This window comes from Vombatus ursinus, unplaced genomic scaffold (genome assembly GCF_900497805.2).
Source record: "Vombatus ursinus unplaced genomic scaffold, bare-nosed wombat genome assembly UNPS02009205.1, whole genome shotgun sequence".
NCBI lineage: Eukaryota > Metazoa > Chordata > Mammalia > Diprotodontia > Vombatidae > Vombatus > Vombatus ursinus.
In genome coordinates this window covers 14,174,767-14,191,292 of record NW_020948983.1, presented here as the reverse complement: position 1 = coordinate 14,191,292, position 16,526 = coordinate 14,174,767, and the positions used below count along the sequence as shown (strand labels likewise).

Here is a 16,526-nt window from a genome sequence, read left to right as displayed (position 1 = left end):
ATAAATATATATATATATATTTCCACTAAGAAGCTTCTTACTTTTTTTCATGGGATTCGTTTGGGAATGGTGCTCTGCCACGTTAGGGTTCCTCCCTGTGGGGAGTCGAGGGTCACAGTCTGTTGCGTGAAAGCAAGGAAGTCTTAACTGACCTCTCCTTTGTGGACACGCAGCCATCATGACTGGCTAGGCCCTCCTGTGACTGGTTGAGTGCCTCCCTGCATGCCCTGGACACACCCTGGACCTGAGGCTTTCATGTGGAGTGGGATAGCTAGGACTGGCTGTAGGGCTTTGATCACGCGATCCCAAGGTGCCTTGAGGGCTATAAAGGTCACACGCAGCTTACAATAAACAGGAGATTCTGCCTTCTTGCTGTCTCCCGCCTCATCCATGCGTCTCCGGGTTACTGAGCATTGAGATGGTCTCATGCTCACCACTGCAGCGGCTGGGACAATTTTTATTTTAGGATCCGGGTTACTTGAGAGGGATGAAACGAGAGGAATGGGTGGCTCCAATACCCAGCTGGCCATGTGTGTTTCACAGGCTTGTAGGTGATAGAGAATTCACCCAAGTAGTGTCCAATCACGTCGGGCTTAATTTCTACCTCATTGAAGGTCTTGCCGTTATAGATGCCCACCATACTTCCCACCATCTCTGGCAGAATGATCATGTCCCGAAGGTGTGTCTTTACAACCTCGGGTTTTTCCATGGGAGGTGCCTCCTTCTTGGCCTTCCTCAGGCGCTTCAGGAGGGAATGCTGTTTGTGCCGCAGACCCCTGTTGAGTCGCCGCCGCTGTCGAGCACTATACAACTGCATGAGCTGTTCATAGGACATGTCCAGCAGCTGATCCAGGTCCATGCCGCGGTAGGTGAACTCCCGGACGGTTTGATTCTTCTGCTCCACTTCCGCGGCCCCTCAATATACGGCGGCTAAGGCCCCAGGGGCCCTCCTAGGGGAACCAGAGTCTCCTAGCCTGGCCGGGCCACCTTGACTCTAGATGGGGATGGAGACAAAACACCTGCCCGCTCTCTCCGGGCCTTTCAGCGCCAGCACCTCTAAATACATTTATTAATTAAAACAAAAATAAAAATAAAATTATGGGGTTAGATATAAAAAAATTAAATAAAAATGCTTTTTCTGTCAAAAAAATAAATAAATAAAACCTTAAAAAAAATACTGGGTCCTAACCCCTCCCCTTTAAATTCAATTTTTTTTAGTCTTGAATTATCTCTTTCCTCCTCTTCCTCCTCCTCCCCCACCCATTGAGGAGGTTAGAAAAAACAAAACTCATTACAAATGCGTAATCATGCAAAATAAATTTGCTCATATGCCATGTCCAAAAAAGAAAGATACAAAAAACAAAAACTAAATCAAATATGCTTCAAAAAAAAAATAAAAAGTACATTCCAGGCATTGGGGTAGGAAGTGTTAGGGGGAAGTCAGTGAAAATGTACTAAGTAGGGAGATGGAATGTCTTGTGTAAGGAACAGCAAGAAATCTAGAGTCACTGAATCACAGAGTATATGAAAGTGAGTGAAGTGTGAGAAGACTAGAAAAGGAGCTATATAGTTCCCAAGATTTAAAAGATTACTGCAGCATTGAGTATTTCATGCAAGGGGAAATCATTTGTTGTAACTGGAATACTGACACCTTTTCTACTTGGAATGTTAAAGGCCACATTAGAGTATTGATGAGATATTGGTTCTTTCATGTTTTGACTCTTTCACTAACTCCTCCTTGACTCTGACTCCTCCTTGACCTCATTATTCCCCTCATCTGTTTGTTCTAGAAATTCAGTATTACCTAGGAACTCACCAAAATTATTTGTACCCCACAATTATTCTCCTGATCACTGATTGACCCCTTTGTTCTGCCATTGCCATTGCCATTTCCTCCAGCTTCTTATCTTCACCCAGAAACTTCTTACTATTCTACTGATGCCACTATCTGTTGCCATCTCCTTGGTTACAGGGTTCCCTACTTTCCTAGGGCCATGATTTCCTTGTTGACATAATTCCCCAGAGGAGCATGGGACAATGCTAGGTTCTAGGGAACCTTATAGAGTCTGTGTTTATTTGGTCAATTTCTTCTCATCATCTCATATTTCTTTGTCTTCCTCTCTCTTTTCTCACTTTTGGAGATCAGGTCTAGATCCATACATTTTCAATGAAATATCATCAATGGCAGAACAAAAAGCCTCAATGTGGTTTCAGTGGAGATGTTCACAGGTTGCAGAGGGAGACACCTTGCAAGCCAGACCAAAGACGTCATGCTTTAACCTTATTAAAATATATTAAATTTCACCAGATTTGGTCTGCCCTACACTTTCTACATACCTCTTTGTTTTCCTTTCTTCTTCTCCTCTTCCTCCTCACCACCTTCAAGGCAACATGTCAAAGTATATAGAGAACTGATATCAGGGTCATGAAGAACTGAGTTCAAATATAAACTTTTATACACATTGGTTGTGTAGTTCTGGTTATCTCACAACCAAAAGTATTACAAAGAATTCTACAAGCTTTTAAGTCACAGAAGATTGATAATTAGCATTGGCTAAGGATGTTTTTAAGTGGGAGTTCCCTACATCATTGTATAGATGTAATCACAGGCCTAGGAAAATGATCATGACAACAAATGACAATAGCAAAAAATTGGCTTACATTTATTTATATATTCTGATGATCTTGTACATCGTCTTGCTTCTGGTTGGTTGGACAGAGGAGATGATTCTTAAGTTAAAGTGGTATCTTTCAGAATTGAGCTATTTACAAGCCTGGGCAGCAAGGAGTTGATTTATAGCACTGGAACAATATCTCACATTGTTCATCTTTTTTGTAAGTGTTTTTGTCTTCTTTGGAGTGTGTGCATTCAATTTGGGTGTTCTTGGGAGGGCAAAGACCCTCTCATAAATGATCCTATAGTCCCTGCCTGTGGGTAGAATATTTGAAATAGATGCTAGACTAAGTCAAATATATTATTAAAGGAAGTTACTAATAATGAAACATAGCTCTAAGATAGATCACAGCTGCTTTTATCTGAGAGAAGAGATAATAAGTGATGATGATAATGATGATGTTGATGTGACAATGTTTGACCCTGTGATTTCTTTGGTATAGGGAACTGCCACTGAGAAAACCAATGCAGATCATAAACTGTTCTACAAGTTTTGTTTTAGTCTGAGTAGTTGCTTGGGTCACTGAGACATTCAGTTGCTTGACTGGCATCAAACAACCAATAAGTACCTGAGACAGAATTTGAATCCAGGCCTTCTTCTAAGACTGGCTCTCTATTCATTATACTATGCTTCCTCTTGCCAAAAACACCTAATTGTTACCCCCAAATATGGAACCAAAGAATTCCTATGTACAGAGTGCTGTGCAAGGCAGTGTTAATCAATCAAGCAATAAGCATTACTATACAACTGGCAATATGCTTAGCAATGGGGATACAAAGAGAGGGATGAGAAACAAATAAGTTGACTCCATTCTCATAGAATTTACAATCTGGTAGGTAAGATCATACATGTAGATACGTATAAACTGGATATGTATTAGTAAGGTATTAAAGAAGTGTTATGGGAATTTAGAGGCAGTAGAAAATCCATATTTAACCTGGGGCTGAGGGATGGTGATGAAGGGGGATTAGGTCAAGCTTCAGGAAAGAAGTGGAATTTGAATTAAGCATTGAAAGGTGGATATGTTTTTAATATTTAGAAATAGGGGAAGGAGGAGAGTGAGTATAGCATAGGAAGGGGAAAGGATATAGACAATGATGCACAGATTGGCTTAGCTTCTTTTTTACTTATGTGACATGATACCATTAATATAGGGATCTACCACCAGGGAGTCAGGTGAACAATAATGTGAGTCTTTAGCCCTTATCTGTATCTCTTACTAGCACATATGGCACTTGATATTATCATATTTCTGTGTGTGTGTGTGTGTGTGTGTGTGTGTGCATGTGTGTCCATGTATCTCCCAAATTTCATTGTAAGCTCTTGGGTGAAAAGAGCAATTCATTTATTCAGAAACAGTTATTTAGTGACTATTAAATGCAAGGCATTGTGCTAGTCACTCAGGAAAAAGAGAAATTACATCATCCTGATCCTGTAGGAACCCATGATGCAATAGTCTAGGTGGAATATAGTATGGATTAGGTATTCAATAATGATCTCTTAAACATCTCAGACTTTCTGATATCCCTCCCCTAGCACCTAGAAAATACTTAAGTGATATTCAAATACTTTTAAAAATTATAATATTTAGGTTCAGAAAGGATCTAAGATATCTTCTAGTCTACCCACCTCCCATTTATAGATGAGGAAATCGAAGCACAAAGGGATTAAATGACCTGCCTCAAAAATCACCAAACAATAATTGGAAGTCATGGTTCCAACTCATATCTTCTTATTCTAAACCTGGTAGATTTTTCACTGCACTTTTCTTGACCTGTTTTATAGGCAATAAGAGCTTTCATCACTAGCCAAGGTCATTGTATTCATCAAGTTTTCTCACCTGTCCATTATATTTTATATCCTTATTATACCATTCATGTTGAAATGACTGCTACTTAAACCCCAGATTCCCTCCCACAGGAAGAATTAGACTCCACAGGCACTTAGGTCTTCAAGCAATCAACTACCCTGAAACTAGCTAAGTTTGCCATTTATCCTGAGGACACTTTCTGACCTTCACAAACAAATGCCAAAGACTTATGCATACATGGAGATGGAACTCCTGATGAGGGAGGGAATGCCCTTGGATAAATAAATAAATGTGGGCCCTTTTAGAGCCTATGAAAACTTTTATCTCAGACTCTGATTTCTTCTTCTTCTGCTTAGCCTGACGTTTTTGTAACTAATTGCAACCCTGTTGATTATTCTGTCATATATCCTTCTAACCTGCTATCCTGAACATTCCCCACACCTGAACCCAACCCAGCCTCCTGCTCCAATAGGGAGCAGGCATAACATAATAAAGGCATCATTTTATAATGGAAATAGCACTCATCAATTCCTTTCACCTCTCTGACCCTCTATTCTCTCATTAGTAAGACAGAGAATTATTCGACCACCTCATGGAGATGTTATAAGGAACCATGGATAAACCTCCTTGCCCACACAATCTCTATCTCTTCCTCTCCATCTGCCCCAACCCAAGGATTTTCCTATTCCCCTGAGGTCATTTTCTAACAAATTCTCTAAAAAACTAGAAAATAACAGGAATTATATATCATTAGGTACAACTCAAGATTATGAAAGTACTTACTCAGGAAGAAGAGAATGCCAGAAATATGGCCACATGGTATTCATTTCCCTTCCATGTTTCCTGTGTGAAAGCTTGTGATACCCAGAACACAAAAGGGTGCCCCTGATTAAAAAAATACTACTTGGTTATTTGGGCCCCCAAAATAAATATCACTTTCCCCTGAATCTATTGTTAGTCAACATTACCCTGACTCTCACTTGGGACCTTGTAATTATTGAAGATAGAGCTAGCCCAGGTAACACCAGAGAAACTATAAATAGTGCTTAGAGGTTGCTACAAAAGCTTTTTAATTTGTTACTCTATAGCTTATTTACATTGTGCACGGCGTGTCAAAAGTGTGTTTTCTATAATGTGTAATAGGAAGGAAACAGCCAGTAAGGTATGCATGTGCCAGTATATGTTACAGTTGTTTTTTGTTTGTTTGCTTGTTTTTCATCAGCATCACTGGGCTACGTCCATCATGTAAAAAAACAGAGAAGCTTAAAGATGTCGTGCATAATTCTAGAGACCTCAGATGATTCTGAGAAGTAAGTGTGTGAGCATGTGTACAATTAAACAGTTGACCAGTCATTTGGAGAATAATTGAGGCAACTTTGTAGCTTCCAGGCAAAGGCAGGTAGTAGCCCAACTGGAGAGCCACTTCCTTTTCTTTCCTCTGTGACCTGGAAAAGAGCGTAATGAGGAGATAACTATTATGACTTACTTTTTCCTCATGGAACAATCCAGGTTCCAGGAACCACAGACGAAGGAAAATAACAACTTTCAATCACCATTCACCTTAAATTCTGCCTATAAATCATTCTGATTTATTCCTAATAGTGGGTTTGTGGTTTTATAGATGCTTTTACCACACAGACTTCTGAAGGTAGGAGCTGATTGTGAATGCTAAGCCACACCGCTTTTCAGCAATCTGAGAGGAATACAGTTTCCAAACCCTTCAATTTGCACATTCCAAAGAGGCTCCCCAGGAGCTTTATAAATCCTCCAAATTTTACAATCTTATGACTGATTCCCTTGTCCCCTGATACAGTTACATACCCTTTAACAACTCTCTAATAGTGTCAGTGCTTCCTAGATTAAACCTACTGACTCATAAATCATTATTTTTCAATTACAATAGAAGCTACCACTAAACCCTGAACATGGAAGGAAGTGGTACTACAATGGAGGTAATGTTCTCCTGGAGGTCCATTGGAGCAGGCCCTTGATTGTTCATCTCCTTAACTGGAGACCTATTTCTATAATAGGTATATTAATCATGACTTTCCATTCTTTCAACTTTCCATCAATAACTTATTTCATAGATCTTAACCTCTTCCTTTAGCTCCAAGACAGTTTTGTGCCTCATACCTTAAATGTCATCAGAGGGCATAGGGAAAGAAATAATATTTGTACCCAGTAATTTGATTAGAGGGATATGGTGCCTACTTTTAAAAAGTTGTCATTGAATCCTCAACTCTTTAAATTTAACCTCAGAGCCTGAACATTATTATTTTTTTTCTCCACTTGAATGAACCACTTCACACAGCAGGTTGCATAGAGGCTGGCTATGCCCAAAATGAGATAAACTCAACTAATCATAAGCGTACTTTGTCATTGTGTCCAGGGTCTTTTATTTCATTTGGTTGCAACTTAGAACCACATAAATATATGATAATTGGGAGCTTTCATCTAATACATTCTCCACTCATTTTACAGAGGAGGAGAGTGAAGCTAGAACATAGAAGTCATTTGTCCAATGTCACACAGTCTGCTGAAGAACTAGGATTACAACACAGATCTCATCCCATATCTTATCCTATTTCCACTGACAGTGCTATATTGTGGCCTAGATAGACATTATTTTATCTACCCATGTTCCATTTGCATTAGATATTCTTTGTATATTCTTACAATTAACTATGAATCACTCCCACTTCCACCTTCATACACCATCACCACCATGACCAATACCACTACCACCACCACCGCAACCACTAACACCATCAACAAACTAAGGTTCTATGATAATTGGAATCTTTCTTGGTGAATTAAATTAAGAAAAAAAAATAATAATTCAAAATTCAGGGACCTCCTTGATCTAAACACAAACTATCCTTCCATCTTTATCTCACATCACTGACCAATTTATACTCTGTTCTACAACTAAACTTCTCAGGAATCCCCAGACAAACCATACATTTTCAACAAAAGCCTTTGCTCATGACATTTTCTCCTCCTGGTATATATTTCTCTCTTCTCCCATCTGAACCTAACAAAACTTACCCTTTTGAAGGACTAATGCAAATCTTATTTCATTCATGAAGCCACCCTTCATCAACCCAACCAAAAGATAATCCATAAGGGACCTCTCCATCATTCAAACTCCCACATCAGTATCTGTACCTTTCATGTGACACGTAACATAAGCTTTCTTGTATTTTAGTTATTTGCAGTCTTCATCTTCTAACACGTAGTACATTATATACTTTTGGGAGGCAGAAACCATGTCATATACATCTGTGTGTCCTTCCTCAGCATACTGTAAAGGGTCTCTTGGGAGGTTCTCAAATAGTGTTTTTTGAATGGAAATGTGGATAAACTAAAATAATTTAGCTTGGACTTAAAAAAAAAAGAATTTTATGTTCTTCTGGTCAGATTAAAAAAAAAACAAATGACCTGAATTCACATTTCTCCACTACTTTTCCCTATACACACACACACACACACACACACAACATCACCACCAACCAGAATAAGATCAAAAGCTTTGGTTGTACATTCTGTAAACTAACTATTGAGCTTAATAATCTTTGAGTACCCTCTAGAGATCACTAAAATTTTACAGGACTTAACGCATATGGTATAAAAGTATATAATATGTGTTAATACTATTTTAAAATTATTTAATACATGATTTAAGATGGTAGAATTAAAACCAGATATCAACTTAACTATTTCATCCAGCACAATCAACAACCTCCTTTCAATTTTGAACAGGTCATGTTCCCAAGTGGTAATTGAAGTGAATGGGGTAGAATCTTGTTTCATGAAGGCAGCATATGTTTATTCCCGGCACTTACTATGTGCAAGGACTAAGACTTTTTTTTTTCCTTACCAAATTGAATAGTACAATATTCTATGTTGTCATTGATCCAGACTTCACAACACTAAATAATTGGGAAGCTCTTCTGATTCTTATCGGTCATGTGGGCCATCTCAAGCTAGGTGCTAAGGCAGTTAGGTGACTGAGTGGATAGAGTATTGGGCCTGGAAGCAAGAAGACCAGAGCTCAAATTCATCCTCAGATACCTGTTATGCAATATTGGGCAAGTCATTTAATATCTGTCTGCCTCAATTTTTTCAGCTATAAAATGGGCATAATAATAGCATCTACTTCCCGGGGTTATTATGATCAAATGAGATAATATCTGTTTAGCAATTAGCACATTGCCCAACAAATAGTAGCCATTTAATAAATATTTGTTTTCCCTTCCCCCCACCTTTTTCTAGTTTTTGTATACTACAGAGTTGGGTACTATTGATAATACTAAAGTCCTTTTTTCTGGTGCTGAACAAACTAATTAGACTACAGGGTGGATGTGAGGGTCAAAAGAGGGCATTTAAGAAGAAGATACAAACTGACAGATTTAGGGAGCTCAGGAAAACTGCTGGAGGAAAAAGGAATTATTGGCAATGACTGTAATGTACGGTAATGTATTTTATTCTACTGGATTCTGCCAAGAGAAATCCATATGTGGAGCCAACTAAATGGACTACAGAACACAAACCAAACCAGCTTTTAAGAAGATTATTACTAAATCTGAATTTTAGAGAGAAAAATCAGTTCATTTACTTAAAAAAGTAACTGGGTTGACAAAATAAATGTGAGAGTAGAACAGAATTTATGAACTTGGTGAGAATGGAAGGCCGTTTCTAATATAGTAGGTACCATAAAGGGATTGTTAAATGAATAACTATTTCATGTAAATTTTACCTGTATTCTTTTTCTCGAGGGCAAATCCGTATCTTGTCTGCTGGTGAATGATATGGACAGCACATAAATTATTTTCTGTAGAGTGTTCAAATAAATCCATTGCATAAACATAATTTCAGAATTAAATGATAACAATTTGATCATGACATTATGTCTATGGCCAATGGAAAGATTTGGAGCCACCATGCTTTCCTGAGTGGCTCTACCCTATCTCTGATACTTACTAGCAATGTGACTATGAACAAGTCATTTGACTACTTTGAACCTCAGTTTTCTCATCTATAAAATGGGGAAGAGAGGCAACTTAGTTTAATAGATAGATTTGTCTAAGGAATCCAGAAGCCCTGTGTTCAGGCCCTTCTAATACACACTAGATATGTGATCTAGAGCAAATGATAATTTCCCCAGTACCTCCTGAGAATTCTTTAAGATTATACTGGGAGCTTCCCACACTGATAAAATCACAAGTCTCTCCCAAGAGGGGGGAACAGGTATAATAACACTTGAATTAGATACCATAGAGGATTTCTGTGAGAGAAAAGCTTTGTAACTGTAAAGTGTTATATAAATGTGAATAAGTTGTGGTTTTTATACATGCTATACTGTGTTTTTAATTTTTTAAATACCTTTTGATAATCTGCTAATGCTGTTAATGTGAATTCAGTTGCTGATATTGATGGACATAGTCATGGACATAATGTTGATATACATATGTCTTTTTTTTTTTGAGGGGCAGAATTTTAGCTGCAATCTAACTTAAATTTTTCTCATTTGCTTAACTACATTAGTTACATTTGACCATAAGCTATGTATATAGTATTACCTATACCTATTATAACATAGTACCTATGGAATATAGTATTATTTATGTAGTATAGAGTATTACATAGAGTAGAATTAGTACCACACATGTAATTTCATTGGTGTAGGACCTTCCGGGATAAGGAAATTTCTTCTACACTGAAGATAAGTACTTTCTCTGAAACTTGCAGCATAATCTCAATAAATAGGCAAGGGCATGCAAAGTTAAGTGAGTCACCATAAGTTTCATAGCCAGTGTGTTTCAGAGGAGAGACTTGAACCCAAGTGTTCCTGACTTTCAATCTATAATTCCTCTCTCAGTCTGTTACAGTAGAAACTTAATAATTTTTTTCTGTTGTTGTTGAACTGAATTGAGATGGAAAATTTGAGCCTGTCTGTTGGAAAAAGATGTTTCAATTTAGCAACAGGCAAAATTTTAAATCAAGATGTTTAAATGTCTTTGAAAGATTTTCTGGAACAGCTCACCACTTCTCTCCTAAAATGTGAATTTTAAGGAGGCAAATATATTCCCTAAATTCAGTATTGTCATCATATACTTTCATACTTCCAAAGAGATTTCAATTGAAAATTTCCTAACAAAATTAGAAGTGTCAAGTATAAAACACTAGCCAGGACAGTGTTCCTTCCTTTGAATTGGTCATGAAATAGACAGAACTTTAGGATGTGATGGGCAAGATATTAAGCTTCTGTTCAATGCTCAGACTTACCCTAAATCAGTCAATTTGTCTTACTGTCAAGCCATGTGGAAGTCCAATCTTTCCTTGACTTTCCTAGACCATCTTTCTTGACTTTTAGCTTCCACATAAACTTGCCCTGAAACCAAACTTCCTTCATAGAACTGAAAAAAAACGAAGTCATCATTTTCTTCTGCCCTAAGTAGAGATTGCCCATGAAAGTCTGACAATGTCTGCCATACCTCAACTTAAGTTTGAACATATGGATGAAATAGGTTTATGCAGAGAACTATTCAGCTTTAACAAGGGTTGACAGATTTTCCATCAATGTCTTTATAAACTTATTTTCTATCACACATACAACATGTGTGGTACTAATTCTACTCTATGTAATACTCTATACTACATAAATAATACTATATTCCATAGGTACTATGTTATAATAGGTATAGGTAATACTATATACATAGCTTATGGTCAAATGTAACTAATGTAGTTAAGCAAATGAGAAAAATGCAGTGGTATTGTAGGTGATCAATTCCATAAATTAAAAAAATGGTAAATAAAAAGAAGCTATTTGTCCTTAAACAACCATAGAATCATGACAGTTATGTGGCATGACAGTTTCTGACCAGGAGAAATTTAGTAGTTCAATTCTTCAATTTAGCATTGTAATATTTTTAACAGGATGGAGGGATAGATAGAGAAAGAGAGAAAGAGAGAAAGAGAGAAAGAAAGAAAGAAAGAAAAAGAAAGAAAGAAAGAAAGAAGGAGAGAAAGAAAGAGAAGGAAGGAAGAAGAAAGAAAGAAAGCAAAAGAAAGGAAGGAAGGAAAGAAGGAAAGAAAAAAGAAAGATGGACAGATGGATGGATGGATAGATAGATAGATAGATAGATAGATAGATAGATAGATAGATAGATAGATAGATGGATAGATGGCTGGTTGGATGGATCGATGGATGGATGATTAGGGACTGGGACTAGGACTGGGACTGGAATTTCATTGCTATAAGGAATTTTAAGGTAAGAAAACTTCCTCTACTAAGGTAGATTGGCACCTTCTCTGAAACTTGTAGACTTATAAAATTGCCTAGGACACAGAATTTACCTGATTTGAACAGTCACATATTAGAGGTAGGGGTTGAACTTAGGTCTTCATGTTTTCAGGGTTAATTCTCTATCCACCACACAATCCTGCCTCTAATTGTTTTTGGTCATATGATCATTAAACAAATTATTAACATTCTGAGAGTCTTTGTTGCTATTTTTATCTATAAAAAGAGGATGTTCATACTTTATTAGTACTTTCTAGAGTTGTTTTGCAACTCAAATTAGCTAATGCAAGTGCAATACCTTTACCTTAAGACACTATAAACGCCAACTCTTGTTTTGGTAAGCCATCTAGTTATCTTAGCTTTGTTCATTTTACTGAAGACAGAGGAAGATCCTTTGTATCCAGGATGAATTATTTTTCATGTGAATCTTAGAGAAAAGCATAGCATGATGATGATGATGATAATGATGATGATGATGATGATGATGATGATGATAAAACTGAGAATTGAGAAACACAAATTTTATTTCTTCAGCATTTCTCAGTTGTGATATCAAGCAAGAGGCTTCGCTTCCCTAGGCCTCAGTTTCCTTATTTATATAAAATGAACTCGACTCCATAAATTCAAAACTATGATTTACCCTGTTGTTAGGGCCATGTTTCTTTGATTGATATGTGGCTTCATTGAATTTTGCTCCATTTAAAAAATCAGATCTAGAGATGATTGATGAGTTTTAGGAGCCCTTAAAAATAGGTAACCTTGTGAAAAATGAGGTAACCTATTTCCACTTTATGAATACTCCATTTAGGGAATAATTATGTTTTAGGCACAGTTTTTGCATTATCTCCATTAGCCCAACGTCCCCAGGCCCATCTTGTCTCACTGTTCTCAGCAAAAATTTCTTGATCATTCTGTATTCATTCTCAGTCATCCTGGGTGTTTGCAACACCTCCCAATCTGATGTCCTCTTCAAATTTATTGAATATGACTGTTTTTTTTCTACTATTCCACCACGTTAATAGGGACATTAGATTTAGCTGGATTTTAGCTGGATATCAAATCCAGAAGCAAGGGTGAATGTGAAGGGAAAGGTTCCAAGGAGTGAGTGAAACCTGTGTTTCATATATACATATACATATCTATCTATATCTATCTATCTATCTAATCTATCTGTCTATATATACATGTAATATTTTATATATACATATATGTATGTGTTTATATGTGTATGCATATATGTATGTTTGGACATGCATATATTGTACTGTTGTTTTTCAGTTGTTTTTAGTCATGTCCAACTCTTCAAGACCACATTTGAGATTATTGGGGCTTTTTTTGGCAGAGATTCTGAAGTGGTTTGCCATTTTTTTCTCCAAGTAATGTAAAAGGTGAGGAATCTGAGACAAACAGATTAAGTGACTTGCCCAAGGTCATACAACTAGTAAGTGTATGAGATCAGATTCGAACTCAAGGAGATGTCTTCCTGTCTCTATACACTGTAGCACCTAGCTTTCCATAGCTAGTTAGCTAGCTAGATAGATACAAAGATACATACACACACACACACACACACATTATATATACACACACATATATATATAATTCCACATCCATACACGTGTCTCTATATTTATATACACACATGTATGTATAGATGAGTATAGATGTGTATATACATATTTATCAGAATGATATATCTAGAAATGTATATATTATATATATATGTGTGTGTGTGTGTGTGTGTGTATACCACACACATACATATATGAATATATACAAAGATATATATACTTCTGGGTGTATGTGTATACACACATATATTAGGACAAATTTGAGAATTGAGTATGAGGTGCACTTACAGTGAAGCAAAGTGAGCATAGAGTATCTAATGCCAGGAAGAGATGTAATGAATAACTCAGTATTAGGATGCCTAATCTTTTGAGTTGTTTTTCTATACATGGAGATGATTTGTGATTAATCAGTCTACCAGTTTCATCTATACTTTTCCTTTTTGATCTCTGACTTGTCTGGCCAAGGATAGGGTTTGTGGTCATAGAACAAAAAAAAAATGTCCAGTTCTGACATTCTTTCTTTTCCATTATCATGAAAACTACAATAGTTCAAGCCTGCATCACATTACAGCTGGCTGGTGAGAATGATTTCCTCAATCAGTCAATTAGAAATTATCCATTTTCCTTTATTAGATTGCCATCTTATATCATTCTTTTACTGTATACCTCATGACCCATAATCATTTTCTTCATCTTCACCATGCCCTTCAATCTTTCAGCCACTCAGTTTTTTTCACAGGCTATTAACCTTGCATTAACTACATTCTCTATCCTTCCCTACTTCAAGACTTTGATGAATTAATTCAACTCTTCAATATTCTTGAGACATTAATCCTTTGTCCCCTTTCCCTATTGTGATCATGGTTTTCCAAACTGCAACCTTTGATGACTCACAAGATTACTCTGACAATTTCTCCTATTCACACATTGATGAATAGTGCTAGAGAAAACAACAACACTGTGCTAACTGGTCCCCTGTGAATTTACATTGTATAACCTCAACTGGGTTCTCACTGGTCCTTGGCAATCTTCTTTCCCCTCTCTAATTGATTTGTCATCCCACTTTTCACAGCTATTCTAAATCATTTCATTCCTCTTCAAACCTTCCATATTGTCTCCTTCTAACCCCCTCACAGCTGAGTATATTTCCTCATTTTTCACCAAATATTCTTGGATCATTTGCCAAGAGTTCCCTCTTCTTCTCTCCTCATCTCATATCACTCAAATATTTTCCTCCAGGAGTTTCTTTAATGTCCAACATCTTGCCAATTTCTATACTTTGACATTCACTTTTGATCCCCTCCCCTTCCATCGTCACTGTCTCTGTCTCTGTCTCACTCTCTCTGTCTCTCTCTCTGTCTCTCTCTCTCTCTCACCAAAAGAATGTCTCATTCTTCACCCTGAATATTTCTGCAGGAAGTTGGTAACATGTTTCATCATTGGTCCTCTGGAATCATAGTTGGTTATTGCATTGATGAGAATTCTTAGATCTTTCAAAGTTGCTTCTTTTTATAGTGTTGTCATAATATAAATTATTTTCTATAAAAGCAGAGAACTGATCCTACAGAAAAGTATTAGTAAACAGAATCATGTTAGATATTCATGAGAAGTGATTGTTTTTTTAGTGAAAATGAGTGAAACTATGGGAGAGAGAAAGAAAAAAAAATAAATGAAAGGGAAAAAAGGAATATTTTTCTAAGGTAGTTTGCCACACTCAAAAAGTCCTCTTGGAGTGACCAACAATGCCCACAGTAATTTCATATCCCCTAATCCTTTGCTTTCTAGGTACTCCTCATCAAGTTTCCATCTATCAATAAACAAATTCCTTAGCCTAATACATCAAATTCACACCTGGGTGTTTCATGTTAAGACTCATTCTTAAGAGAAGATATCTACTATCTTTTTTAAAATATTCTTCATTTGAAGAGAGGGGTGCCAGAGACGGGAAGGTCATAAAGGAGAAAATGTCACATACTGATGCTAGGTGATATCTCTTACCTACCATTAGACTAGCTTTCCAGGATTGTCTAGAGTTATCAAAACCTGCAAAACATCTTTCCCTGTGAATACTTGAAAATAATTTTCACAGACCAATAGATATATAGGCTTTGTGAATGATGGGTTCTTTTCAGGCTTTGCAGATATATGGTCTGGTCAGTATAATGACAGTCCATAGTATGGAGATGTGTTCCATAGAAAATAATGGGGTAAAAACATTTACAACCCTCCTTTCCAGCTAACTGCTCTGATTGGCCCTGTAAGACGGTCACTCTTTGCTGCCCCCTTGCCATTTTATCTTAGAACTGCTGCTTGTTAAATGAAGGCTTGTCACTTTTGCTCAGAAACAAATTCCAACCCCTATTCTTTTCTCTGGAGTATGGGTCCATGTGAGGAGATATGGAAATGAATAAGGTGTTCAAAATAATCTTCCTATCACAGCAAAGGGGTTTTTCCTGTGAAATGTTGACAACAATTCTTGATTTGTTGTAAAAAAATGAAAACATGCCTATTCCATGAAGTGTTTTACGTCCATTCTTTGACAATTTGGTTAAAGTATTTTAAAGAAAAATATGGTAGACAGAATTTAATTAAATTGTTATTGTTAGAATCATAATAAAAGTCCATTATGTAGATGAAATAGAATCATGAAGTAACACTTTTAAAATTTATTATAAACATTTAAAGGAATTTCAGAATACATGAAAAGGTTGGAAAAATATTTTTTTCAGTGATAAGTTCAAAGGTATGACTGTCATTGTAGATGATGTGGAGTGGAAGAATAAGTAATGAGAATTGAACAATGGATTGGAGAACTAGAGAAAGAGGGCATAATTTAAATTTTATTTATTTATTTAGTTTTAGTTTTCAACATTCACTTTTATAAGATTTTGAGTTCTAAATTTTCCCCCTTCCTCTGCTCCCCCTTCCCCAAGATGGTATGCAATATGATATAGGATATACATGTACAATCATATTAAACATATTTGTACATTAGTCATGTTGTATAAGAACAATCAGAACAAAAGGGGAAAACCATGAGGTAGAAAAAAAAGAGAAAATAGTATGCTTCAATCTGCATTCAGACTCCATATTTCTTTCACTGGATGTGGAGAAGCACTTTCTATCACAGGCCTTTTGGAAATATTTTAGATCAATGCATT

The 16,526-nt window shown here is 36.6% G+C and overlaps 1 pseudogene; it reads right to left on the bottom strand.

The window, feature by feature from the left end:
- Nucleotides 1–474: 474 nt before the first annotated feature.
- Nucleotides 475–878, bottom strand: LOC114035766 (annotated as a pseudogene).
- Nucleotides 879–16,526: the final 15,648 nt, after the last annotated feature.